This window comes from Herpailurus yagouaroundi, unplaced genomic scaffold (genome assembly GCF_014898765.1).
Source record: "Herpailurus yagouaroundi ecotype Mexico unplaced genomic scaffold, PumYag 182, whole genome shotgun sequence".
Lineage (NCBI taxonomy): Eukaryota > Metazoa > Chordata > Mammalia > Carnivora > Felidae > Herpailurus > Herpailurus yagouaroundi.
In genome coordinates, this window is record NW_024412413.1 from 50,005,523 (window position 1) to 50,032,812 (window position 27,290).

General features: G+C 41.0%; 2 long non-coding RNA genes across 4 annotated transcripts in view; one reads left to right on the forward strand and one right to left on the reverse strand.

Annotated features, from left to right (window-relative positions):
• The window catches only part of LOC121040791 (uncharacterized), a 141,570-nt gene that overhangs the window by 14,423 nt on the left and 99,857 nt on the right, over window positions 1–27,290 (forward strand). For all 3 annotated transcript variants that reach the window (XR_005795444.1, XR_005795445.1, XR_005795446.1), the window contains exons 3-4: window positions 13,915–14,119; window positions 15,664–15,739. This is a non-coding gene — a long non-coding RNA (uncharacterized LOC121040791). The remainder of the gene's footprint in view (window positions 1–13,914; window positions 14,120–15,663; window positions 15,740–27,290) is intronic.
• Window positions 9,184–11,452, reverse strand: LOC121040792 (uncharacterized). The gene is made up of 2 exons (XR_005795447.1): window positions 11,023–11,452; window positions 9,184–9,740 (listed from the first exon to the last, which is right to left on the reverse strand). It is a non-coding gene; the product is annotated as an uncharacterized LOC121040792 (long non-coding RNA).

Below are 27,290 nucleotides of genomic sequence, written 5' to 3' on the forward strand. Positions count from 1 at the left end.
CAGTCGGTTGAGCGTCCGACTTCAGCCAGGTCACGATCTCGTGGTCCATGAGTTCGAGCCCCGCGTCAGGCTCTGGGCTGATGGCTCAGAGCCTGGAGCCTGTTTCCGATTCTGTGTCTCCCTCTCTCTCTGCCCCTCCCCCGTTCATGCTCTGTCTCTCTCTGTCCCAAAAATAAATAAATGTTGAAAAAAAAAATTAAAAAAAAAAAAAACAAGACCCATCTATATGCTGCCTTTAAGAGGCAGACTAGATTTTAAAACAAAGACTGTAACAAGAGATGAAGAAGGGCATTATATCATAATTAAGGGGTCTATCCATCAACAAGATATAATAATTGTAAATATTTATGCCCCCAACTTGAAAACACCCAAACATATAAACCAATTAATAGCAAAATAAAGAAACCCATTGATAATAACACCATAAGAGTAGGAGACTTTAATACCCCACTTACAACAATGGACAGATCATCTAAGGAGATAATCAACAAGGAAACAATGGCTTTGAATGGCACACTGGACCAGATGAACTTAACAGATATATTCAGGAGGGTGCCTGTGTGGCTCAGTCAATTGGGCATCTGACTTCAGCTCAGGTCATGATCTCACAGTTGGTGAGGACCAGCCCCGCTTTGGGTAAGCCCAAGCCCCACATCATTTGAACATGAGCCCTGCTTCGGGTGAGCCAGCGCTCTGCTTCTGGTGAGCTCCAGCCCAGCTTCAGATAAAAACACAAGCCCCAGGTGAGCCCTGCTTTATTCTCTCTCTCTCCCTCTCCCTTCCTCTCTCCCCTGCCCCCCCCCCCACCATCATGGGATTCTGTCTCTGTCCCTCGCTCACTTGCACCCTCTCTCTCAAAAAAATATATAATATATATATATATGTAACATATATATATTATATATATATATATATATATATATATATTCAGAACATTTCATCCTAAAGCGGCAGAATACACATTCTTTTCAAGTGCACATGGAACATTCTTCAGAATAGACCACATTCTAGGTCACAAATCAGTTCTCAATAGATACAGAAAGATAAAGATCAAGATCATACCATGCATATTTTCAGACCATTAGTGAAAGTCAACCACAAGAAACAATTTGGAAAGACCACAAATACATGGAGGTTAAAGAACATGCTACTAAAGAATGAATGGGTTAACCAGCATATTAAAGAAGATATTAAAAAATACACAGGTACAAATTAAAATGAAAACACGACACTCCAAAACCTCTGGGATGCAGCAAAGGTGGCCCTAAAAGGGAAGTGTATTGCAATAGAGACTGATCTCAAGAAGCAAGACTCAAATACACAACCTAACCTTACACCTAAAGGAGCTAGAAAGGGAAGACAAATTAAGCCTAATGTTGGTACAAGAAGAGAAATAATAAGGATTGGAGTAGAAATAAATGATATAGAAACAAACAAAAAACAACAACAACAACAACAACAAAAACCTAGTAGAACAGATCACTGAAACTAAGAGCTGGTTCTTTGAAAGAATTAATAAACTTGATAAACCCCTTGCCAGACTTAACAAAAAGAAAAGAGAGAGGACCCAAATAAATAAAATCATGAATGAAAGAGGAGAGATCATAACCAACACCACAGAAGTATAAACAATCATAAGAGAATATTTTGAAAAATTATAGTTCAGCAAACTGGGCAATCTGGAAGAAATGGATTGATTCCTAGAAACATACAAACTACCAAAGCTGAAATAGGAAGAAATAGAAAATTTGATCAGACCCATAACCAGCAAAGAAATTGAATCAGTCAGCAAAAATCTCCCAAGAAACAAAAGTCCAGGGCCAGATGGCTTCCCAAGGGAATGCTACCAGACATTTAAAGCAGAATTAGTACCTATTCTTCTCAAACTGTTCAAGAAAGTAGAGATGGAAGGAAAACTTCCAAACTCATTCTATAAGGCCAGCATTACCTTGATTCCAAAGCCAGAAAAAGACCCTGCTAGAATGGAGAATTACAGGCCAATATCCCTGATGAACATGGATGAAAAAATTCTCAACAAGATACTAGTAAATTGAATCCAACAGGACAGTAAAAGAATTATTCACCACAATCAACTGAGATTTATTCCTGGGCTACAGGGGTGGTTCAATATTCACAAACCAATCAACGTGATACACCATGTTAATAAAGGAAAGGATAAGAACCATATGATCCTCTCGACAGATGCAGAAAAAAGCATTTCACAAAATACATCATCCGTTCTTGATAAAAACCCTCAACAAAAAGCATAGAGATGGAACATACCCCAACATCCTATACGAAAGACCTACAGCTAATATCATTGTCAATGGGGAAAAACTGAAAGCTTTTCTTCTAAGGTCAAAAACAAGACAGGGATGTCTGCTCTCACTATTATTATTTAACACAGTACTGGAAGTCCTAGCCTCATCAATCAGAAAATAAAAATAAATAAAAGGCATCCAAATCAGCAAGGAGGAAGTCAAACTTTCACGATTTGCAGACAACATGGTACTCTATGTAGAAAACCTAAAAAGACTTCACCAAAGAATTGCTAGAACAAATACATGAATTCAGCAAAATTGCAGGATATAAAATCAATGTACAAAAATCTGTTGCATTTCTATATACCAATAATGAAACAGAAGAAAAGGAAATCAAGGAATCGATCCCATTTACAATTATACCCAAAACAAGATACCAAGGAATAAACCTAACCAAAGAGGTAAAACATCTGTACTCTGAAAACTACTGAACGCTTACCCCCAAAAATGGAAAAGCATTCCATGCTCATGAGGCGGAAGAATGAACATTGTTAAAATGTTGACACTACCCAAAGCTATCTACATTTTTTTTAATGTTTATTTATTTTTGAGACAGAGAGAGACAGAGCATGAAGGGGGGAGGGGCAGAGAGAGAAGGAGACACAGAATCGGAAGCAGGCTCCAGGCTCCAAGCCATCAGCCCAGAGCCTGACGTGGGGCTCGAACTCACAGACCGCGAGATCGTGACCTGAGCTGAAGTCGGACGCTCAACCAACTGCGCCACCCAGGCGCCCCACTATCTACATTTTTAATGCAATCCCTATCAAAATACCACCAGCATTTTTCACAGAGCTAGAACAAACAATCCTAAAAATTGTATGGAACTACAAAAGACTTCAAATAGCTAAAGCAATCCTGAAAAAGCAAAGCAAAGCTGGAGGCATCACAATTCTGGATTTTAAGCTATATTACAAAGCTATAGTCATCAAGACAGTATGGTATTGGCACAAAAACAGACACATAGATCAATGGAACAGAAGAGAGAACCCAGAAGTAGACCCACAAATGTATGATCAACCCATCTTCGACAAAGCAGGAAGAATGAAAGGAGTGTCTGGGTGGCTCAGTCGATTAAGTGTCTGACTTCGGCTCAGGTCATGATCTCATAGTCTGTAGGTTTGAGCCCTGTGTCAGGCTCCTCACTGACAACTCAGAGCCTAGAGCCTGCCTCAGATCCTGTGTCTCCTATTGTCTCTGCTCCTCCCCCACTTCTCTCTCTCTCTCTCTCTCTCCCTCTCTCTCTCTCTCTCAAAAATAAATAAACATTTTTTAAAAAGAATATCCAATGTTAATAGTCTCTTCAACAAATGGTATTGGGAAAACTAGACAGCAATATTCAGAAGAATAAAACTGGACCATTTACTTACACCATACATAAAAATAAACTCAAAAATGCATGAAAGACCAAAATGTGAGACAGAAAACCATCAAAATCCTAGAGGAGAACACAGGCAGCAACCTTTTTGGCCTTGGCCACAGCAACTTCTTACTAGACACGTCACCAGAGGCAAGGAAAACCAAAGCAAAAATGAACTATTGGGACTTCATTAAGATGAAAAGTTCCTGCACAGTGAAGTAACATGTCAATAAAACTAAAATGCAACTGATGGAATGGGAGAAGATATTTGTAAATGAAATATCTGATAAGGGGTTAATATCCACAGTCTACAAAGAACTTATCAAACTCAACACCCAAAAAACAAAGAAGCCAGTAAAGAGATGGGCAAAAGACATGAATAGACACTTCTCCAAAGAAGACATCCAGATGGCCAACTGACACATGAAAAAATGCTCCACATCACTCATTATCAGGGAAATACAAATCAAAACCAAGATGAGATACCACCTCACACCTGTCAGGATGGCTGCAATTAACAACTCAGGAAACAACAGATGTTGGCAAGGATGAAGAGAAAGGGGAACCCCTTTGCACTGTTAGTGGGAATGCCAACTGGTGCAGCCTCTCTGGAAAACAGTATGGAGGTTCCTCAGAAAGTTAAAAATAGAACTACTCTATGACCCAGCAATTGCACTACTAGGTATTTACCCAAAGGATATAAACATACAGATTCAGAGGATTACATGCACCCTGATGTTTACAACAGCATTATCAACAATACCCCAAATATGGAAAGAACCCAAATATGGATAATGGATAAAGAAGATTTTGTACACACACACACACACACACACACACACACACAATGGAACATTACTCAGCCATCGAAAAGAATGGAATCTTGCCATTTGCAATGACATGGATGGAGTTAGAGTGTATTGTGTTAAACAAAATAAGTCAGTCAGAGAAAGAGAAGTAGCATATGATTTCACTTACATGTGGCATTTAAGAAACAAAACAGATAAGCATTTGAGAAGGGAAAACAAAGAAAGAGAGGGAAGCAAACCATAAGAGATTCTTAAGAGAACAAACTGAGGGTTGCAGGAAGGCAGGTGTTGGGGGGGGGAGGTTGGGCTAAATGGGTGATGGATATGAAGGAAGGCACTTGTGATGAGCACTGGGTGTTATATGTAAGTGATCACTAGATTCCACTCCTGAAACCAATATCACACTATATGTTAACCATAATTTAGACAAAAATTTGAAAAAAAATTTAAAATGAATATATCCTCGCATTCAGATCAAAATATCCAAGGAAGTAGGATTCTTAGAAATCCATTCCAGCATCTTCCATCCTATTAGAAGTCCATTTTACATACACTGGAATTCCTTAAAAAAAAAGAAAAGAAAAGAAAACACTGCTGTTCTTTGTATGTGTCCTTTCAGAGCTGGTTTTAGCACTTCTCCTAAGACACTGCAAACATTTTAGTCCCTAGTTCAAACAGCTGGCTGTAATGGACCTGAACTCATGTTTCACTGTGAGACTTAGAAATTAGTAATGATCCTGCTTGCTATTAAGTAAGAACTCATATTCTGGCAAGGTAGTGCTCTGTCAACATACATCAAAATGCTTACTCCCTAGTGACCTTCTCCTCTTTGCATATATTCACAAGAGTTATAAAACAAATGCCAAATGCTGAGCAATAAAAAAACTTCAGTTTATATTTCAAACGTCAGTTGCTCTACAAAAACACAAAATAATATTGCCAAAATATGAAACAAAGAGAAGTACGAATAACTTCCCTAATGACTTCCTTTTTTCCAGGAGCTCTTGGATCACTCACTCAAAGGACTTGACCCTATATTCTAAAAACTGTCATTCTTAACTTCTGCCAAATGAAAAAAGCAGAGGTCAAAGACAAGGGCTCTTCTAAAATGCACTGCTATTTAAGGACTCCTTCATGATCAGAGTTTAAAGCCAGCAGATTTCAATGAAGTACTACAGCTCATCTGGCTATCTAGGATAAGTTTTTATTTTGCAAAGATAGGGGTGTGTCTTAGGTATAGAAAGAGACCTCATCTTGCTTTACATTTGGCTGTCAGAGACATGATGAAATTTGCTAGATGCAACCTCCTTTGTCTTTGTTGTGCATGTCTTTGGCCTTGACCTAAACTGTGCTAACCTTTCAAAGTTAAACCTCCTACCACTTCCCAACATATACCTTAAGCTTCTATCATATTTGAAATTTTCAGTTATTTAGATATGCCAAGGTCTTTTACATTTCTGCGTCTTTGTACACAACCTTTCTCGATCTGTATGTATTTCTCCTTCCTTTTCTACCTTGAGGAAAACTACTCATTCTCCAAGAAACTGATCATGCAATTCCCTTGGTGAAACCTTCCCAAATTTCCCTCCTGGCTCCCTCCTCTGTTGCCTTTTGGGGAAACCCTGGTTATAGCACTTAGGATATTATATTTTAAGTGTGTGTGTGTGTGTGTGTGTGTGTGTGTGTGTGTGTGTGTGTGTATGCATGCGTTTCTCCCCTGCAGCCAGGCTGTGAGTTCTTTGGGGCAGCCGACTTCATTCATCTTTGTATATTTATAGCTTGGTAGCTTCATAAATGCTGATCAACTGAGTAAAGAATCAGAATTGAGACTTCAGGTGTTTGACTCCAAGTACTAACCTCTGGACTGTTAAGATAAAGAAAACTGAATGTAATACGTTGTAATGTGTTGGATATTCCATTTATAGCATTTGAAAAGGTTTGACACAAAAAAAAATTGAAGAATTTTATATACCAAAGGAAGCATCAATTATGTCCTATCTTCTTTTAAATACAAACAGGCTGTATATCAAAATTTTCTTCCTCTCGGGGTATTAGAGCCTATACTCTATAAATTTTGTTCATGGTTTATAGAGTATAGAACCCTCTGGAGCCCAGCCCCCCACCCCCACCTCATTGAGCTTGTGTGCTCAGGGAGGTCTTTACACACTGAGGGAATGTTAATACTCAAGCTTTATGGAAGATTGACTGTAGAAAAATTAACTGATGAAGCCCAGGACCATAGGAAGAGAATTATGGTATCTGTGGCTATTTATCTCCAAGAAGATTTACTATCTCACCTGAAGACATACGCTGCTGTGTGACAGGAATTTATTTACAGTTCAAGCCTGACCTTTTTCCATGTTGAGGGAGATTGCATTACTGGGTAGCTTGGGGATTTATTGTCCCTGTTTAGCCGCAGTGACATTTCCTGACTATTGGCTGCAGAAGCCCTTCTGAGCTCAAGCACAGAAAATCCTGACCCTGATGTCCCACCTCTACCTAGGGGCACATTTCTTGGGGCAAAGTATTAATAGGTTTAAAGGACAAAGTTTCTTGGAAGAGAGCAAGAGCACAGGGGACAGACAGAGTGATGCCTTGCCACCTCCTGTAGAAATCAAGACGAGTAAGTTCAAATAGAGTTGGGTCCCTAGAAGCCCTGCAGGGTGAGAAGACAGGTGGCAGATGTGAGGATGTGAAACCACAGGAAAATGAAATAGGACCCCCCTCTCTCTGTCCCCTTTGGTGTCCCTTTGCACCAGATCAAGTCACAGCACCAGTTTTCCAAACCAGAGAAGCAATTCTCAAACTGGCTTCTGCTTCAATTTCAGGGAATCTTTATCCATATACTGAACAAATGCCAAGCAGCTCCCTGTATCCCAGGTATATTTTAAACTTCCTTTTGCTAAATCCTTATTTTTCTTTCTTTTTCCCTCCCCTCTCACCCTTTCTATAAACCTTGGGAGTTTTTTAAAAATATTTTTAAAATACTTCCAAGGAAATTCCAAATTAAAAAAAAAAATACCTCTCAGACTAAGAAAACACAACGTATTCGTAATTGTGATTAATAAAACCAATGTTCCCAATTAAATTAGATAGTGAAATTGATTCAATATAGGGATATTTTTAACTGAGAGAACTGTTTATATGAACTGAATTTATTTTTTTTAATGTTTTTAATGTTTATTTATTTTTGAGAGAGAGAGAAAGAGAGAGAGCAGGGGAAGGGCAGAGAGAGGGAGACACAGAATCCGAAGCAGGCTCCAGGCTCAGAGCTGTCAGCACAGAGCCCGACGTGGGGCTCGAACTCACAGACGGGGAGATCATGACCTGAGCCCAAGTATGACGCTTAACTGACCGAGCCACCCAGGCTCATATGAACTGAATTTAAAGAGTCACTTCAAGTAGAGCCTGCCTGACTTCATTAGATTCACAGAGATAAATATCATATGCAGCAAATAGCCAAGAGAATGTCGATTCCAAGACTGCCTTTCCCCTCTGCAGTGTGTTCCATTAATCGCAGTCATATATAAAATTTCAAGCCACAATTGGACAGGAATTACTGTGTTCTTCCAACGGCATTTCTTTTTAAAATTACATGCGTCTTTCATTCATGTTGCAAGTTACATCTACTGCTTCAAAGTATGGAATGAAAAGCTAGAAAGAAATCTAGTTATCATCTTGGACAGAGTTTTTCCAACCCATTTGTTAAGCAGAGAAACTCCTCCCACCCCCGCCCCCAAAGGCACAACAAACTTAAAAAAGCAGAGTTTCTCATCAGGAAGGTCTTAGAGACCCATTTCTTTGGGGCTTCCTCCCTTCCTTGCTATTGGCTGGCCCCCAGCCCAAGAGCTCCTGGAATATCAATGTAGGGTATAGAAGTTGAAAGCAGACATCTGGGGGAAAAAAAAACCCTCTCGTTTTATGGTTAAAACGAATCCACAATAGTTAAACTACTTTCTTAAATGGACACAATCAGCTGGTTGCTAACCTGAAACTAGAATCTAGGTGTCTACGACACCAAACTAAACCAAGCAGTAATTTGCTGCTGCCTTCATTATATTTTTGATTATATAATTCAATATAGCAGTTAATGAACATCTGTCAAGCCACAGTCATGGTGTTTCTTCTGTTAAAAATAGAACTGTTGTACTACTCACAAGAGCCAAGGTGTGGAAACAACCTGTGTCCATCAGCAAATGAATTGATAAAGAAGATATGATATATGTACATACACGCAATGGAATATAAAGAAGATATGATATATACACATACACGCAATGGAATATTAGCCACGAGAAGGAAGGAAATCCCACCTTTTGTGACAATATGGATGGAACTTGAGGACATTATGCTCAGGGAAATAAGCCAGAGAAAGGCAAATAGTGCATGGTGTCGCATATATGTATCATCCTTTTTAAAAAATCAAACCCATGAAAACAGAATCGAAAAGTAGCCAGGGGCTGGGGGTTGGGGAAAATAGGGAGAGGTTGGTAAATGGGTACAAACTTTAAGCTATGAGATAAGCACGTCTGAGGATCTAATGTAAAACATAGTGACTGTAGTTGATGACACTGGATTGTATAACTAAAATTTGCGAAGAGAGAACTTAAATATCCTCACCAAAATAAATAAATAAGGAAACAAATAAATAAAAAGTGAGGTGATGGATGTTTTAATTAACTAGACAGGGGGAATCTTTTTGCAATGTGTAAGTTTTTTATTGTCACCATGATGTACATTTTAAATATCTTATTTTACATGTGAATGATATCTCAATAAAGCTGAAATTTTAAAAAAATTAGGCGTATTCCACATAATCTATCGCCATGTATCTCCACCAAGAACAACCCTCTGATTGTCAAATTTGTCTTATGAACAACTAATAATGATTTAAAAAGCATTAAAAAATATAAAGTGCATAATTGAGACATAAGAATATGAAGTTGTTTCCTAAAACTGAGAACACGGATCCTTAAGTCTTATTGCCTAAACACTGGGTACCTGTCTATGTAACAGTTGCCTCTCGCCAGACATCACTGATATAATGTCACAGACAAAAGAGGGCAGCCAATGACACAAAGAAGCAAATATGGTCCACAATTGAAGTGGTGTCTTCAGACATTCAGATGTTCAGAGTGGCGGCTGGCTGTATGTTTGTTGTTTGTTTTCTACAGTAAGCTTGTATTTCTCACCATTTACATCAACCCTGAACTTAAGGTAACTATTTCCTGTCACTGTTCATTTTACTTTGTCCTGGAAAAAAAAGAGAAAAGGAGATAAGGCATTTCTGGTATAGTATAAAGTGATCCAAGCTAATTAAATGCAGTAAGAAAGAGCCAAGTGACGGATTAGCCTTTCATCCCATTAGCCCACATGCATAAACCAAAGTCATAAACATTTAGCAAGTTCTTTGTCATTTATTTTAATGCTTTTTAAATGTGCTAAGGAGAAAAAATTTATGAGGTGTTTCTACAGCATTCTGGTTATGAAGGTTCTATTTATCAATAGCTAATTTATTTCTATAATGGAATACCAGGTTACCAAGAAAGCTTCCTATAATAAATATGAGGAATTAATGTAAGAGTCACTAATTATTGAATAATATAGGTAAGAATATAAGTAGTTACTGAAAAAAAATTATATGTACTGAATCTGCAAAAAACAATATAAGGAGGTATTAGGTATTTTAGGGGAAAGACCGATTTTTAAAAACCACACAGGTAAGACAAATACCATATGATCTTATTTACGTGTGGAATTTTAAAAACAAAACAAAACAAGAAAACCAAGCTCAGAGATCCAGAGAACAGATTGGCGGTTGCCAGAGGTGGGATGGAGATTGGGCAAAATGGGTGAAGGAACTCAAAAGTTACAAACCCCAGTTATAAAATAAATAAGTCACGGGAACGTAATGTACAGCATGGAGAATATAGTTAGTCACATTGTATTGCATTATTTGCAAGTTACTAAGAGAGCAGATCTTAAAAGTTCTCATTCCAAAAAAAAAAACTTCTGTAACCACGTATGCTGACAGGCGTTAACTAGCCTTATTGCGGTGATCATGTCGCAATATATACAAATATCAAATCATTACATTGTACACCTGAAACTAATATCATGTTACATGTCAATGATACCTCAATAAAAAATAATAACAAAATTAAAATGCTAAAAAGTTACACAGGTTCAAAATTTTCCCATAAATAAAGGGTTCCAAAGCTCAGTTTACCATCCACTCATTAAAAGCCTAAATTCCAGTCCAAAGAATTTAGCACCACCCCAGCAAGGTTACTGTAATAGGATTTAAAGGATTACCACGATATATCTGTTAGGTAAAAATGACTATGTCACATTTGCTGGGAGGTTTACTTTAGTTAACCTATTAAGTCAAACGTAGTCACATAAGTTTAATCCAATAAATCCAAAGCTTCATTATCACCAGCAGTTTGCTAAACTTGATAAATTAACCTGGCATTCCATTATTTAAAAATACCTTAATAGAAACAAAAATCGTAAATAATTTTAAGTAATTCACCTGTTTTCTGTGTGCACACTGCTCCAGCATCGTCCCAGCTAAGGTTCGCTGGACCTTATGTTACACAACCAAGTTTTTATCCATAAGGTGGCTGAAATTGATGACCATTCTTCTCAGTCACAGGTGGTGATCTTATAACGGACCACACAATTTCTTTGCTATAACCACCTAACTCAGCTTGATTTGAGTGTTTATGGGGCCAATGCATCCTGACCAAAGGAGAGACGGTAGCAGTGAAAAATACTTGACATGTATTGAGGAATATTGAAAGTATATGTCAGTGCAATTCTCAACATTCCTTTATGTCGCAAGGAAAACCCAGCCCCAGGCAATGGAGGAGACCCTCAGAAGATCCACTAAGTAAGGCACTCCTTTCTCAACCGGTTCTAAGATGAACCAAGCTGCAAGCAACCCAGCTGCTCACAGAAAGTTACTAAGCAGGTCAAACCACAGACATAATAGTCAAAGACCCTATTTGGTCTGCCCTCCTTTAAAACAATTCAGTTCAAGTCTTCGAATATGTCTTTGAAGTGTGCCCGTTGTGCATGCTAAACACCAAAATTCTATTGAGGAGACAGGATATGCACAAAAGTGCTCCAGCGGGCTGTGGCATGGTAACTAGAATACAAAAGGTACATAAGTCATGGTTGACAGTACTAGGTAATCTCAGAGAGATTAGACAGTCTGAGAAGGCCTTCTGAGAAAAGGGGGTTTGGCTCGCCCTTAAAGACAGGAGTGATACTGGGGTGCCTGGGTGGCTCAGTCGGTTAAGCGTCCGACTTCGGCTCAGGTCATGATCTCACGGTCTGTGAGTTCGAGCCCCGCGTCGGGCTCTGTGCTGACAGCTCAGAGCCTGGAGCCTGCTTTGGATTCTGTGTCTCCCTCTCTCTCTCTCTGACCCTGCCCCTTTCATGCTCTGTCTCCGTCTCAAAAATAAATAAACATTAAAAACAATTTTTTTTTAAAGAAAGGAGTGATATTCTAAAGGTAGAAAAAATAGGATAAGGCATTCCAGGCTAGGGACCCAGAATAGCAAATCTATAAAGGTGATGGTGACCAGGTCTCATTCAGAAGATAACAGGGACATTTTCCTGAAGACAGGGCACCTGTCAGGGTGTTGATGTTGGGGGAGGGGCAAGCGGATAGTAAGGGTCTTCATTGCTGCAATGATGACTTTAAATTTCGTTTAATAAGGCCCCCATAAAAATGAAAATATCATGTCAAATATGTCTTCTTCCAGATTTTTATTTAACTGCTAGTTAATTAACCTACAGTGCAATATTGGTTTCAGGAGTAGAATTCAGTGACTCGTCAATTGCACACAACACCCAGTGCTCATCCCAACAAGTGCCCCCCTTAGGACCCATCACCCATCTAGCCCATCCCCCACCCACCTCCCTCCATCAACCCTCGGTTTGTTCTCTAAGAGTCTCTCATGGTTTGTTTCCCTCTTTTTCCTCCTTCCTGTATGTTCATCTGCTTTGCTTCTTAAACTTCACATATGAGTGAAATTATGTGGTGTTTGTCTTTCTCTGACTGACTTATTTCACTTAGCATAATACATTCTAGCTCCATCCACATCATTGCAAATGGCAAGATTCCATTCTTTCTGGTGGCTGAGTAATATTCCATTGTATGTATATTCCATGTCTTCTTTATCCATTCATCAGTTGATGGACATTTGGACTCCCTCCATTGTTTGGCTATTGTTAGTAGTGCCGCTTAAATTATGTTAAATATTATCCCATTTATGATTGAAGAATAGGCAGAGGTGCATATTTATCCCCACATAAAAATGCTCAGAAAACAATCTGTATGATACACACAAAGAAACTATTATCAGTGGCTGCCTCTGGACTGGGGAGGAGTTGGAGTTGAAATGGATTAAAGAGAAATATTAGCCTTTTATTTTATACATTTCTGTGTTTCATGGTTTTCTGTTTTGAGGGTTTTTTAACAACAGGTTGTATTATATTTCACTTATATACATACCACTTACATACATTTAAAACACAAATTTGGCGGGGAGGGGTGCCCGGTGGCTCAGTTGGTTAGGTGTCCAACTCTTGATTTGGGCTCAGGTCCTGATGTTGCAGTTCGTGAGATCGAGCCCTGCCTCGGTCTCTGTGCTGCAGTGTGGAGCCTGCTTGGGATTCTCTCTCCCCCTCTCTCTCTTTGCCCCTCTTCTGCTTGCACGCTCCCATGCTCGCTGTCTCTCTCTCTTTCTCTCTCTCTCTCTCTCTAATAAATAAACTTAAAAAAAAACACACATTTTTAAGAGTAAATTTATGGTGGTTTGTTCAATTTTTAAAACACAAATGTGACCAAAACCCAACACTTAACAATTTTTAGGTAAAAGAAGAAAATAAAATCCAGCGTCAACTTGTGCGGCATAGTCTTTGCTGACTGGAGCCTCATGCCATTACTCTTGACATTCTAAATGGAAGCACTTCCTCAGATGTAAGTGTGTATTAAAACGGAAAGACGCTTGGGGCGCCTGGGTGGCTCAGTCGGTTGAGCGTCCGACTTCAGCCAGGTCACGATCTCGCAGTCCGTGGGTTCGAGCCCCGCGTCAGGCTCTGGGCTGATGGCTCAGAGCCTGGAGCCTGTTTCCGTTTCTGTGTCTCCCTCTCTCTCTGCCCCTCGCCCGTTCATGCTCTGTCTCTCTCTGTCCCAAAAATAAATAAACGTTGAAAAAAAAAAAAAAGAGTCAAGGAGTTGGAATTTCAAACAGAATCTATGGTTTGCTCTCTCAACACAGACTCTTGGCTTCAGGGGCTGGTGCATGGCCATGGTGTGTGGCTCGAGGACATAACCTTCAGGATGTCGGTTCGTTGACATGAATTGAGTCAACAGGGAAGTCTTGTTTTCACCCTTTTTTTTTTTTTACAGATGACGAAACAGACGCATGGACGGGTTATATGACGTGGTCCAAATTATACAAGCAAAAGTGGTGTTCCCAATTCATTGGATCCCTGAGCCTGGGTTCTGAGATCTTATACCATCAGGCCATCAGCTGATGGCCATCAGCTTCGCATCACAGCCACCAGCTTCATGACCCAGCTCCTCTCCAAACTCCAGATTTCTCATCTGTTAGGTAAGAGTGAAGTGAGATCTTGGATTAAAGAACCTGGCCTACTGCCTGACCCATGTTAAGTGCTCTATCAATTGTAGCTGCTCTTATTATTATTATGATTATCTTATTATATAATGTTGGGGATATAACAATAATGCCAATCCAAAGGCTTCCTTTTTCTGATTTGACCACAAGTTTCTAAAGGTTTCCTTGAGCGTGCCTCCCATTTGCAATGGTTTTTGTGCCACACAGACAAGCTTAGAGCACATCGTTCTGGAAAATCTGTGATTAAAGCAGAGCTGCAAGAAGGGCTGACATTGAAATGCGGGAGGGGCGCCTGGGTGGCGCAGTCGGTTAAGCACCCGACTTCAGCCAGGTCACGATCTCGCGGTCCGTGAGTTCGAGCCCTGCGTCAGGCTCTGGGCTGATGGCTCGGAGCCTGGAGCTTGTTTCCGATTCTGTGTCTCCCTCTCTCTCTGCCCCTCCCCCGTTCATGCTCTGTCTCTCTCTGTCCCAAAAATAAATAAACGTAGAAAAAAAAAAGAAATGCGGGAGACTTGGGGCTCCTGGTGGCTCAGTCGGTTAAGCACTTGACTTTGGCTCAGGTCATGATCTCACAGTTCGAGCCCCGCGTCAGGCTCTGTGCTGACAGCTCAGAGCCTGGAGCCTGCTTCAGATTCTGTGTCTCCCTCTCTGCCCTCCCCCACTCGTGCTCTTTTTCTGTCTCTCAAAAATAAATAAAACATTAAAAAAAGAAAGAGGGCCACCTGGGTGGCTCAGTCGGTCGAGTGTCCGGCTTCAGCTCAGGTCATGATCTTGCGGTTCCTGAGTTCGAGCCCCACGTTGGGCTCTGTGCTGACAGCTCAGAGCCTGGGGCCTGCTTCAGATTCTGTGTCCCCCTCTCTCTCTGCCCCACCCTGCTTGTGCTCTGTCTCTCTCTGTCGTCCAGACATGAATAAACATTTTTTTAAGCATTTAAAAAGAAAAAGAAAGAAATGCAGGAGACATCTCTTTCCTATTCATGGGACGGAGGGCCTGCCAACTTACAAGCAAGGAGAAGGCCTACAAATTGCCACTCTCGAGAATATCTACATTCATGCACATGTGCAGTTTTCTACTGACTCCACCCCGGATCTCAAAAGGGAGCCATACGTCAAAGGCTGTTCACTGATCAATCATCATTTTTGGAGGGTTTGGGGTTTTTTTTTTAATCAATTGAAACCTTGCTCATTGATACATTTTCTGTAATGAAAGTTTAAATTAAGCATTAATGTAGCCTGTTTTGTGAGGGCTTTTAAAGAGCAATTTAAAATAGAAAAAAAGTTTAAATGCTGTCGATCTGTGTGGATTGAGCTACCCGGGGGGAAAAGGTGTGGGACGTGAGCTGCGTGGTGTTGGTGAGCAGCTTTTGCGTTCTGTCCTCTTCAACCTCACTTTGTTTCTTTATCATCATTTCCTCTGTCAACTGGCAAACTTGAAAAAGCTTTAAGGCTTTCAAATATCTGTGGTGACAAGTTGCAAACGAACCTAAAACAGTCATGGTTTTTTTTTCTTTTTCTCTCCAGGTGATTCTCGCTCATGCCTTTCTGAGAAAATGTCATGAATATTTCATCAAACGTGAGAGACAAGAATGCCATCACTGTGAGCATATTTTTGTATTCTATTATTTTGTTACGCAGCTGCTATTGAATTCTTTCTGATAGAGCACCTACTATTATTCAGGTCCTTTGTGATTTTGGTTTTCTCAAGCCATCTGCTCCCCCTCTAACCACAAGAAGAACTTTTAGTTTCCCAAACTACCCACGGCTGAATTCACAAGGTTTGCAGGGACAGAAGTGACCCATTTGTCAGCAACTGCTGGCTTTCTAGATAGCTCTTTGATGATCCCTTGATTCCCACTGTCTTATATGAACACTGCAGAGATACTGACCATTTCTCATTCCTACAGCTCACTTTGTGCCTTGGGCAAGTTACTTCTCCTCCCTGAGTCTTTCTACTCATCTGTAGTAAGGGAATAATGATACGTACTTTGTGGGTCATTATGGAGATTAAATATAGGTAAAGTTCTGCTTGTACTACCTAGTACAGAGTAAGCCAATATTCGATGCCTATTATTATAATTATTTGCCTTAAACTTATCTGACTACTTAAGTAAATGAAGGAGGTGCCATTATAATGAAACGGTTACAAATGAATAACCCTGTTCTATGGGCCTCCAGGCGAACTTGTCCTTTGGGTCAGAATGGCCAGGCTGTCCCTGTGGGAAGTCTCTTCCCAGCTTCCTTAGTGCCTGCAGGAGTGACCCCCGGGGCGTGTGTCAGAGGTGATACGCCTTGGTGATGCCATACTCACCGTGCGGACGAAGACTGGGATTTCAATGTCAGCCCCACCATTTATTAGCTTGGGACTGTGACAGTGAACACTATTCAATCTCTGTTTCTTCGTCTGTAAATTGGAGATCGATTATAATAGTATCCCCAGTAGCTCTTGCAAGGATTGAATGAGACAGTGTCGTCAAACACGCAGTGGGATTCAGTAAACTCTCACTAGTCAGCTTGCTAGCCCAGCCCAGGTGGTGGTCAGAAGGATCAAAGGCATGTGGATTTGCTCTCCTTTCTGTCCTGACAGTTGTATCCCAGCCCTTGGGGTCAAGACAACCTCACCATAGCTTTTTACTGTTTTTAATATTAAGACGTTCTGATATTGAATCTGCTTAAATTAGAATTCCCCTCGGGTGCCTGGGTGGCTCGGTTGGTTACGCGTCCGACTTTGGCTCAGGTCATGATCTCGCGGTTCGTGGGTTCATGCCCTGTATCGGGCTCTGAGCTGACAGTTCGGAGCCTGGAGCCTGCTTCGGATTCTGTGTCTCCCTCTCTCTCTGCCCCTCCCCGCTCTCACTGTCTCTCGCTCTCTCAAAAATAAGTAAACATACAAAAAAATTAAAAACAAAAAAGAATTCTCCTCTACTTAGTTATCCAAAGACAATCATCCTTACTGGTGTTTACTCACAAGCCTTTATAATACAAGCATTGAGTAGATGGATTTGCACATCAATAATCAAAGCTAAGACCTACCGAGGGCTTCTGTGTCAATCACTTGTGTCATTTAATTTTTACATCAATGTTTTGAAGTGCTCTTCTCACTCTACAAATGAAAAAACTGAAGCTCAGAGAGGTAACCTTACCCAGATTTACAGAGCTAATAAGTTATTACATTATTACATTACATTAGCTATTACATTAGCTAATAAGCTAATAGACCCTGTATTTGAATATAGAGAATTTAAATCCACAACTACTTGTAGTATGATATATATCCCTCAAAATGCTTTACCACGTTAAATACCATATATATATATATATATATATATAATTTCAACCCATGTGTGACAGACCTCTCACTGACATATGCCCTGGGGACACCACTCCGGCAGGACCAAGCCCTCCACTTCACCATTGGATTGTCCTGAATCTCTGAACCTGGGCCAAGCTATGGCCATTGTTCATGAAAATCTTTCCATGGGATCGTGCAAAGAAAACAGAGAGGAAATGCTAAAAACCCAATAGCAATCTAGAGCTGACGCACTATATAGAGAATGGGCAGTCTGTCAATCAAACATTCTAGTTAAATCAGAGGTTTTAGCATTTGTGTGGAACATTAAATGTCAGTTCCCAAAGAATATGCATATAATTTCTAAAACCCAAACTGAGCATGTTTTTATCTTTCTTTGGCAATTCAGAAGCATGGGTTGTGTCTCCAGGTCATTATCAGACACATTAGTCACCTCAGTATAAACTACCAGCCAAAAAGGAAAGTGCAATTTAAATGGGATATACCTGGGGCACCTGGGTGGCCCAGTCGGTTGGTTAAGCGTCAGACTTCAGCTTAGGTTACGATCTCACGGTTTGTGAGTTTGAGCCCCACGTCGGGCTCTGTCCTGACAGTTCAAAGCCTGGGGCCTGCTTCGGGTTCTGTGACTCCCTCTCTCTCTGCCCCCCACCCCTGCTCACACTCTGTCTCTCTCTCCTTCAAAATAAATAAACATTAAAAAAAATTAATGGGATATACTGGATTACAGAGAGTATATTGTATTTGACTATTGGCTGAAAGTGTCCTAAGTTTTCATTTCCATATTTCATCGTACTTAATCCGTAATTCATGAGAGCCCTCAGCTAAGCGAAAACCATGTGAATGTTTATTTGCCTAGAATAGTTTACATCATGTTCATTTGTAAATGTGCTTTTTCTGTTGCCTTAGCCCTTGCAACCTTCCTAGTGTGGATTGAAGGATGAGAACTGTGAACACAGAGATGGGCAAATGGAAAAGTCACTGGGATCTGTCCAAAACATTGGCTTAGGAATTTAGGGAACATCAGAAAAATGCCCCACTTCTCAGGGTCTCCCTTTCCTTTATCCTCTACTAACCACAGAGAAACCGCCTCCCTCCCAGCCCTGGGAGTCTTTCTCCACTACTGTATTCTTTCAGCTTCCTTGAGGTTCAGCTTCAACGTGCCAGGAGACCTTAGTTCTAAGTCATCACTTTCTCAATCCCACTGCCCCACGTGAGGTCATTAGTAAAGCCATCTCCAGCTCTAACCTGATCCCTAGTGGGCTGTGTCAGATGAGGGAGTCAGCACTTTGAGAGCTAAGGCAATGCTGACCCTCTACAGATACCTTTAGAGTCTTGGTACGTCTGGGCTAAACAGAGAAAGATTATCTATGGATTCTACTTTATGTATATATATTGTTGGTTCGAAACCTCAGAAGCTTCCCGGGTAAAATCTGAAACTGGCCCAACACACAGAGGGTAAGGAGAGACCTGAGAAAGAGGCAGGCCACTCCAGATTGGTAGGTGGCAGTTTTAATAAGCAGGGAACTTACCAGTCTCCTTGTGGGTGGCCACAAGACAAATAGATCTCCACACCACCTGCCACATCTCAGAAGTTTATACAGAGACCTTAACTGGGTCCAGTCACATACACTGTCCAGATGGTCTTAACAACACATTGCTCTCTCAAGGCTGCATCCTTGAAAACAGCTCTGGCTGTAAGAACCATGGGCAGAAGGTACATTCCAAGGACAGGGGAGGGTTGAGTAGCCTCCAACTGCCTGGGTCTAGTTCCCTGGTCCTGTCCTCTCCATGACCTCCTGCAACGTATTTCCAGTGACTTTATAAACACACAAGTGATTTCTCATTTCAGTATATATGTAAATTCCCTTTGGTTACATTAAAATCTATTTCTGTGTACTGACTACATAATTTATTGATCATCTGATGGTCTTCTTCTTACAAACTAAAAATATTAGAGGCAGCAGTGATGTGGAATTCTAAATCAAACCTTGCCACCCATCCACATCTGGCCAAGGAGACACTAATGGGTGACCTCTGCTATATTCACTGCTATGGTAGACAGAACTCTAAAGATGGCCCTCCAAGATTATTCAACCAAACACAAATCTAGGTATTGTTGTGGGAAAAAAAAAAAAACAACTTTGCAGATGTAATTACATTTACAGATCTTAAAATAGGGAGATTATCCTGGATTATCTGGATGAGCCAAATATAATCAGTGGAGCCCTTAAAGGAGAGCTATGTCTCTGGCTGCTGTCAGTGGGATGTAGCAGCAGAAAGCAGCAAAGAGAAGATGAGGCAGGATCGAACGAAGGTCTGAGAGATATGAAGTGTCTTGAGATCTGAGCCACCCTTGTTGGCTTTGAAGATGGAGGAAGGGAACCATGAGCCAGGGAATGCGGGTGGCTCTAGGAGCTGAGTAAAACCTCCTGTGGGCAGCTAGCAAGAAAACGAAGACCTCAGTTCTTCAACAGCAAAGAACCAGATTGAGCGAACAACCTGAATGAGACTAGAGGGAGAGATTCTGGCCGAAGAGCCTCCAGGAAGGAGCACAGCCCTACTGACACCTGGATGTTAGCCTGTGGGACCGTAAGATGAGCCTACCAGACATCTAACCCACAAAACTGAAAGAAAAGAAATGGATGTTGTTTGAAGCTACTAAGATAGTGGTAATTTGCTACAGCAACAGTAGGAAACTAATGAACTAATCTCCGGTGAGGAGTTCCTGTTTTCCAAATCCTATTCCCTATTTGGTTTTCTTACCAAAATCATCTTTGATTCAATTGCTCACCTTTTCACTCCCATTTACTGGGATATAGAGATAGGTCCATAAAGTCTATGTCCACTCTAAAAATGAGATCCATATCCATTATAAAGTGAGGGTCATACTGAACATCTAATTGTGTGACATTTTTCTGCCATTTACACACTGTTAGAGTGCAGGAAAGTCATTGTATCATAGAAATGCATGGGGCTTTTTAAACACAAAGCCAGTCAGTTTGGAGAGACAAAAGAAAGGCTTAGAAATTCAGTCAAATGCATTTGACCTCAGCTTACACTGAGCTTTTATAGGAAAGAGACCCACTTTTGGAAGTAACCTTTAGGTACCTAAATTGAATGTTGGAAAGTCTCAAACGCTTTCTCAAAGTCCCAGGAATGGATACAGTATTATTTTTCACAAAGCCTTGCAGTGGAAATTGAGTGAATTCAGTCAGAAATGCCAGCAGTTATGGTAGACCTTAAGGAAGCCGTGGTTTATGGCCTTCGACCATTTTGTTCACAGCTTGGATCCCATTTATAACAAACGTGATGACAAATAATATATATTGTGTAATGTCTCTCAGTCATAGTTCCTAAGTGAAATTTGAAAGAGCTGACCCAAGAACAGGACAATTTTAACAGGATTTGGTTTATTGGAATTCGTGATAATGTCTCTGCCTTTGGAACCAACAGCAAGCATGAAATCCTACGGCAGCAACGAGTAGGTAGCCTTACCTACTGCTGAGGAAAAGATTAGAAAGATGGCTGGGCTCTGAAACCCAGTATGCCTGCTTTCCCACTGAGACTTCTCTTTGTGATAAAATCACTAACGACCAGTAAGGAGACTTCCAGGGCTCTGAGCTGCCCTCTCTGGGTTGACGTGGTGTTGACATGAAGACAAAGAGAGTTCTGAGGTGGACCTAGCCTGGCCTGGGTTTGGGCATTCTGCATTTCTGCTCACCAGAGTGGACTCTAGAGTAACCAAAGGCACAAGCATGCATTTTGTGCGCAGTTTAAAAAAAATAATTCCTATTGGTATATGTTTTACTCCGGATCTATTTCCTGAAACAGTGAAAAAGGAAACGCTTTCCAAAGAAGCAAAAGCAGCCAATTAGCTTTCAATGGACCAAAGCTCAAAAATCTGGATTCCATTTGTGGTTCTGCCGGTGACCCAGAATGAGAAAATTAACAACTTGAAGCTTGGGGGCCTTTGGCTTACTACACTCTTTCTACCATAAAATGACAGAAAGAAACAGTGTAGTGCCTAAAGGCACAGACTCCCAAGTCAGACAAACCTTGCTTCCTGTCCCAGCTCTGTCGCCTAGTGCCCATGTGCCTCCGCATTACTTAAGCTCTCTAAATGTCAGTTTCTTTACCTTTAAGTGAATACAACAGTATCTACCTCAAAAAAGATGATGTTATAACCAAATAACCTGAGAAGTTTAGCACAATTTCTTGCCCGCAGTGAGCACGCACAAATTTGAACTGTTAGTATTATGACAGCTATTAAGGAGGATTCCCACCGCCCCTCGTGTAACACAGACAACTTACGTTCATCGGGCATTCCTAACTTTGCACTCATCTATAGCTTTCCATCCTCAGCACCAAGTGGCGACCAAATAAATTGCTTTACATAATCGATTTCATAAAAGTAAAAGTAAATCTCACTGGACTCACACCTTCCACCTCCACAACTTTGTATTCCTGACATGCCCTAACCTGTAAAACTGCCTTTCACGGTGTGAATGCAAATGACACTGCTTGAAAAGGAAAAGAGAGAGAGAGAGAGCACGCGCGTGACAGTGACAGTGTGAGAAGGAAGCTGTTAGGACAGGGCAAAGCGGACACCCAGAGGGCAGACAAAGCACATCTGTCTCTGTCATTGCCACCTGGCCCCGTTTCCAGCGCTTAGAGACCGTTTTTGTGTGTTCGGTGTATTCATTGGGTTTCTGTCACCCACAGAGTCCACCTCTGTCAGTCTCAAGGCAGCATCGAGGCCTGGAGTCTCGACGCTCACCTTAGGAGGAAGCTTCCAAAAAGCCACAACTAGGAAGGCTGGGAGGTGTCACAGCAAGGTGACAGTCCCTGCCAGTGCCTAGAGAAAGGAGGAACAGTGCTTACTCTCCGAGGACTGATGCATTTCTCTTTGAACCGATCAAGAAACGTTTCAGATAAGTAAACTTGTCAAGCAAATGGAAATATCAAAAGAGTGAGGTTACCATATCTGGGTCTGCTGCTCACATGTATGCTGGCAAAGAATGAGGCGCTAAGAGGCAACATTTGCTTCCTTGCCACCATTTGATGACTGCGAGAAGCTGGACATGGATATGGGCAGCAGTTACATGAGCCTCTGAGTCAGAAAATAAGGGTTTTGACTCTGGATCTCTGTGGCCTTATCTAGTAAGTTAAACTGCTCTGAGTCTCAGTTTCTTCATCTCCAAAATAATATAGATAGATAGATAGATAGATAGATAGATAGATAGATAGATAGATGTTAGATAGATACAGATACAGACAGATATAGACACTGATACAGATATTGATAGATACAGATATAGATACAGATATAGATAGATCCTGTTCTATAGAGAGATCCTATATGTACAGAGTGGTAAAGAGTTAAATGAGGCACCACATGGAAAGCCCCTGGCTTTAGGATGTTCTTAATAAATCTTCATGTCCTGGGGCGCCTGGGTGGCGCAGTCGGTTAAGCTTCCGACTTCAGCCAGGTCACGATCTCGCCGTCCGTGAGTTCGAGCCCCGCGTCGGGCTCTGGGCTGATGGCTCAGAGCCTGGAGCCTGTTTCCGATTCTGTGTCTCCCTCTCTCTCTGCCCCTCCCCCGTTCATGCTCTGTCTCTCTCTGTCCCAAAAATAAATAAACGTTGAAAAAAAAAATTTTTTTTTTAATAAATCTTCATGTCCTGCTTTAAGTCCTTGACCTCTACCAACTCCGGGTTATTCATCAGTTGATTACATTGGTCAGGGATTGCACAGATGTTTTCTCACACTCTTTCCTTCTCTTTGTGTTTTGTCATTTTCATAGTTTCTAGTCTCTTCATTTAAGGCTATCCCTACCAGAAGGGGAAAGCAAAGAGGGGACTTAGCAAGCATTCTCATAGGATATTATAAAAGAAAGTTATTGGTACTAGGCTTAAATAAAACTGGTGAATTTTATTTCTCTAGATTTTCCTTAGAATCTATCACAAACTCGAATGTGTAGTAGCATTATAGGTATAAATAAGGGCCAATATTATTTCTTTGAGCCTCGCTTGGCTTAAAAAGAGCAGAAACTTGGGATAGTATTTCAATAGCAAAATCATTTTGCATCAATCAACACCATTTCAGAATGGTTATTATTGTTAAGAAGCATTTTCATAAAGTCTTAATTTCTTATTTTACCTTTCTTACTTAAAACATCGTAATAAAATTTTCCTCTGACTTCCCTGGCCTTGATAGTTACCCAAATACTATTTGAGCTCACAGGAGAGAATTAAATGGCTTCTGTCCAAATGAGATATTATTCTAGTTAATTATTAGCCATTAAAATTCCAATTTAGTGTTCAACACACCAGTAGACAGATGCTGCCCCTGCCGTGGGTCAGTGCTTTTGTAAAAAACAATCCCATACTAGTCAGGTATGAAATTACGCTGAAAGGTTGGATGAGCTAACGGCACCGTGTATTGCGAATGTGTGCTCAGAGCTCTCTGCACAGAATAAAGCCCACAGAGGTTCCCTGGGGTATGTCTAGGACTTTGGAAAGTGAAGTTCATTTACATTCTGCAAATTGCTTCTATTAATAGCATTGAAAGAAGAAAATATAGTAAAGAGCACTCTGGGGGATTTCAAGAGAAACAGCCCCTCTGGCTCCTGGAGGGGCCGTGAGGGTGGAGAAAAACGAATCACATGGAGAACAGCTTTAAAAAGTAACATACCGGGGCGCCTGGGTGGCGCAGTCGGTTAAGCGTCCGACTTCAGCCAGGTCACGATCTCGCGGTCCGTGAGTTCGAGCCCCGCGTCAGGCTCTGGGCTGATGGCTCAGAGCCTGGAGCCTGTTTCCGATTCTGTGTCTCCCTCTCTCTCTGCCCCTCCCCCGTTCATGCTCTGTCTCTCTCTGTCCCAAAAATAAATAAACGTTTAAAAAAAAAAATAAAAAATAAATAAAAAAAAAATAAAAAGTAACATACCGACATGCCTCCCTTAAAACAGTTCCGAGGCCTCGTCTCGTAAGCATTTAGAGGGCTCCAACAAAAAGAAGGGAACAGAGATCAGAGGACTCAGTCAGGAAAGTCTTTGAGGGGTGAGTAGAAGAAGCAGTAAGTGATGATCTGTGTAGATGCTTGAGTCAGAAACGAGCAATTTATGTGAGAAAGGAAGGAAATGTACTTGCTGCAGTAGAAGGTCTGCAGCAGACTAATAAAAGGTGGGAACATCTGAGAATTGTTCTGTATTTTGACAGTCAGGACGGTTGCCCAGGTGCATACATTTGTCAAAGCTCACTGAAATATAAATGTTAAATGGGTGCAATTTTGTAACTGTAAGTTATATCCCCGTAACGAATAGTTTGAAAAGATGAAAAAAAAATTAAAGAAGTTCAATCAGCAGGGAATGAACTTCTGCAAAAGATGATTTCTCGACCTTTTTTTCTTTCCCTGTTTTAAAAATTGAATTTCAAATCTAATAGAGAGGGACTAGAGAGCATGCTTCCCAAACTTAACGTTTTTGAAAAAAGGCACTCATAAAAATCACACTTTTGGAATTGGATACAATTTTGATTTAACTGTGTGTACACTTTTATGACCAATGGCAAACTGAATTTGGAATATTTTTCATTCTCAGCAGCTGATTAAACTAAGATTTTGTCTTCTTGTACATTCTCTGGTAATGTATTTAGACCTTAAATCCTCAGTTGTAGATTAATACACAATTTACATAGGCTAAGCAAGTATATTGCCTTGTCTCGTGTAAACTACGTTGGAATTTGAAGGTGTAGGTCTCCAATCACCAGCATCAGCACTATTAAATGTAAAATAGAATGTCACAGGTTACAGAGGGCCAACATTCCCACTGCAATAAACAAAAGACAAACTGCAAAAAAAAAAAAAAAAAACCACATTATTTTAAGATATTAGAGTTTTCTGGAGGCAATGAGGTTTAGATTAACTCAAAAATCCCATCCAGAGTAGGGAAAACTCTTCCTAGGTGAGTTGACCATAACCACCTGTTTTCTTCCTTTGGGGCACTCACCAAGAGATAAATGCCATTGGTGAGAGACCAGTGATTGAGCTTGGCCCAGGTAGAGTGAAACCAGCAGAGCTTTTTGTGTTCACACACATCCAGCAGACTGAAAACTACAGGACACCCAAATGCAGGGCTAGGTTTTAGCAGGGATCATTGGCTGCCCTCAGTCTTTTGTTGCATAGAAGGCAAAATCCTACTGGAAAGAAGGAGGCTGCAAAAATACAACTGGTCTCCTCCCGAAGATAGTTCTCAGATTTTGAATTTGCATGGGTCTGAAAGTTAGAGAGTTTAACACTGCAGAATCATCAAAGAGCAAAACTTTCAGACTAAAGAGACAGACTGCCACCAACGCCTGGGTACAAAACGGGCTGTGCACAACTCGTCCACCAGAGGGTTTCCCTTCCATGCAGCAGCTGGAGTGAGCAACTTTTCTGAACCCAGCCATTCTATTCCTAGGTATTAACTCAAGAGAAAGGAAAGCGTACGTCCATACAAAGACATAAATGTCCATAAATTGCCCAAAAAATGTTCATAGGTTTTATTTGTAATGGGCGAAAACTGAAGACAGCCCAAATGCCCATTAATAGAGGGATAACCAAATGGGGGCATCCTTGGCACAATATGGATAAATCTCAAACTAATGACACTAACAGAGGCCAAACGAGAAAGGGCACATGCTATATGATTCCACTTCTGTAAAATTGTCAATGCAAACTTATCTACGGTGACAGAAAGCAGATCACTGGTTGCTCAGGGATATGTGTGAGAGAGAAGGGAGGGACAGGTGGTAGGAATTACAAAAAAGACAGCAGAAAATGTGGGGTAGTGATGGAAATTAACTTTTAGTTCCGTATTCTCAAATGCTTTCGGGGCGCCTGGGTGGCTCAGTCAATTAAGCGTCTGACTTCAGCTCAGGTCATGATCTCACGGTTTGTGAATTCCCAGCCCCACGTGGGGCTCTGTGCTGACAGCTCAGAGCCTGGAGCCTGCTTCAGATTCTGTTTCCCTCTCTCTCTCTGTCCCTCCCCTCCTTGTGTACTTTCTCTCTCTCTCTTTCTCTCTCTCTCTCTCTCTCTCTCTCTCTCTCAAAAGTAAATAAATAAACATTAAACATTTTTACATAATAAATAAATAAAGTTACAAGCACGAGGTTCAAGATCAAGATCTAGGACTTTAGAAAAGTTATTCAATCCAAACCGCACCTTCTTCATCTGTACCACAGAGATAAATGGTCCCTGACCCATTTTCAGTCACTGGGTTATTGTAATTTTCAAGTGAGATCATGTCTATAAGGGCATTTTGAAATAAAATCCTTAAAGGTCTATGTCACTGAGATAATAATTAATTTAGGCAGAGCCACTGCCTGCTATGTGGGGCTCTTGTACAGAACAGAACAAGAAACTCCCTCTGGGTGCGTGAATTACATACAGGTCCCCATGGGCTGCCTCAGTCCCCACAGGGTACACAGTGGGAAAAATGGCGCCACTTGGCCAAGAAAGGGGCAGAGCATGGTGGGTGATGCACAGTTTGACTTCTGCCCGGGCTTGGTATTTTGGGTCACTGCAAAAACCCTGACCCTTCCTCTGTGGTTCTGGGCGTAGTCCAATCCTTCCTTTCAAACTAGGTAGGAGCATGGCACAAAAACAGACACATAGACCAGTGGAATAGAATAGAAACCCCAGAACTAGACCCACAAACGTATGGCCAACTCATCTTTGACAAAGCAGGAAAGAACATCCAATGGAAAAAAGACAGTCTCTTTAACAAATGGTGCTGGGAGAACTGGACAGCAACATGCAGAAGGTTGAAACTAGACCACTTTCTCACACCATTCACAAAAA